Source organism: Scylla paramamosain, chromosome 32, assembly GCF_035594125.1.
Source record: "Scylla paramamosain isolate STU-SP2022 chromosome 32, ASM3559412v1, whole genome shotgun sequence".
Taxonomy (NCBI): domain Eukaryota; kingdom Metazoa; phylum Arthropoda; class Malacostraca; order Decapoda; family Portunidae; genus Scylla; species Scylla paramamosain.
Window position 1 is genome coordinate 13167381 of NC_087182.1, and position 2500 is coordinate 13169880.

Below are 2500 nucleotides of genomic sequence, written 5' to 3' on the forward strand. Positions count from 1 at the left end.
AGGGTCAACAAATCTGCTGCTGGTTGCCGTTCCTTTGGGTTCCTTTGTGATGTAAACAGACTTTTCCAGTCAGCACTAAAAGCCTATCACTAAATATCATCTTTCCTCCTTCTCCTCCTCCTCCTCCTCCTGCTGCTGCTCTTCCTCTTCGTAAACCTCCTATTTCTCCTCCCCCTTCTAAGGCTTCTCTTCTCCTTCCCCTATTTGCGGCGCCTTTCCCACTCTCCCACTTAAATTTAAGGCAATTTGGAAAGTTAGTGAGGGAGGCTTGGTGGAGGGAGGCCAGAGACAGACGAGAGGACGCCTGACTTTGCCCTGCGGGACCAAGTGTCCAGCCCAGTGATGCATTTTGTGGTGAGACCTTCGGCAGATTTTTTTTTTTTCTCTCTCTCTCTCTCTCTTCTTTTTTCCAGTACGTTGAAGGGAGGAAGGAAGGACGGCCATGTTTTTTTCCTGATCGTTGATAGAAAAGGAAGGTAGGAAGAGGACGCTGTTTGCTGATTTTGTTTATTCGTCCCATCGGGTTTGTTTTTGTACTGCATTTTGGTCATGTTTGCTCACTTGCTTGTTTGAGTGTGTGTGTGTGTGTGTGTGTGTGTGTGTGTGTGTGTGTGTGTGTGTGTGTGTGTGTGTGTGTGTGTGTGTGTGTGTGCGCGCGTGCTTAGCAGTCCGTGATTGACAGTCATGAGAAACAAGATCAACAACTGGAGACGTGAATAAAGACTTAAACGGCATTATCAGATCTACAAACAAATAGACAAATGAAATAGATAGATGCATAGGTAGATTACTGAGTGCTGCATTAAGTTACGCTGCGAAGTAAATGAAAACGGCCAATAAACTTGACGAGGTAAACTTAATAACCAGGATACAAGCTGCGAACAACAAAGTGCCCGCGTGGTCACTGCAAAACCAGGTCGGAGCAAGAGCCGTGGAGAAAGAGAGCGAGCAGAGGGAGAATCAACGCAAAAGATGCCAAGCGAGATCTATTTGTGTCCCCGCGTCCTGAATGCTTGAGAGCGACAACGATGTTTCTTAGGCGGACACAGGAGGGAACAGCGCCCCAGGGAGACCATCAGAAGGGCCCCGGTGCTCCTCGTGTTGTGGATCATAGTAAGGGAAACGAGGCAACGAGGCTCCTGTACGCCTGACGAGACCAGAATACTGAGGACGCAAGGAACGGGAACACCATGGAAAAAATAAACATAAGACCTGCATATGAATTTCCAGGTATATGCAGGAATCCTTGTGTGTTTGTGCGAGACGTGTGCCATGTTTGTGGAGCTTGTAAAGAGCCGCCAGCCACTTAAACAAGCCACGAGGAGACTGAATTGATTTGTAGTAGAAATGCATGTATCTTACTCGTGCATCTCAGTTTTGGTGTTTATTTACTGGTGATGCCTCAGGAAACTATGCACGATATGATTTGTTTGAAGACTGAAGACTTCGTTTTTATTTTTTGTTTTATTTATTGGCGATAAACAAGAAAACAAAGATGGTGTATGGTTCAAGATTAAAGACTTACGTACTCTTTATTTTTTTATCTTGTATTTTTAAGCGTAAAATGAGGAAGCAATGCACAGATTGTTTCAAGGCTGATTCTTTAGCTTTCTTATCTACTGTCAAAAGTTAGAAAAGTATGCACAGGATGATTTGTATGAACATTATTTGGTAAACGATGTTGAAATAAGCTATTCTGAAGCAAAAGAAGTGTTAAAGTATCTAAAGGATGATGAGGTGTGATGTAATTACATGGTAACAACAATGACCTTAATGCACAAAGGTAATTACAGTAAATTTAAGTCAGGGGTCGTGATGACAAACGAACAGAAAAAAAATGTTTCTCACCTTTTCCAATGAACACACTCCCCACGGTGATAATAGTGTAAAACAAGGCAGATGGAGGCAGCAGAGGCCCTCCTCGCATGCTGACACTGTTTCAACGCTGCACTTGTTTTGAATGTAAAGGAGACTGACCAAGGGATACAAAAACTGCAAAAATGAGTCAGCTTAAATACAGTTACATACAGAGACGCATACTGGATAATTCTACACTGATACACATACATATTTAGTTTAATACTTTCTTATCTTGTAAGCAGAGCACAGGAGCATGAGATAATCAATGAGTGTTTAATTATCTTTTTTATGCATCAACGCTTACAATACTAATGACGTCAACAAGTTTTTTCTCTGTTTTTGCCTTTGTCTTTGCCATTTTGTAACTTTTTTTATTTGATTTTGTACAGCTTATCACAAACAGTCTTGTTAAAGACAATAAGCCTGGTGCAGTATCTTTTTCCATTTTATTTTATTTTTTTTCCTGTATGCTCATGTTTATTCTAATTTTCTTTACGAGATCTAACGGTTCGTGGATCATCTGAAAGTCTAACGCCACTCAACAGCATCCTAAAACTATTACTATCACTAATTATCACTATTTATCACCATCACTTAACCTTCTACTCTGGACGATGACAGTGGTACAGTTGTGATGTTA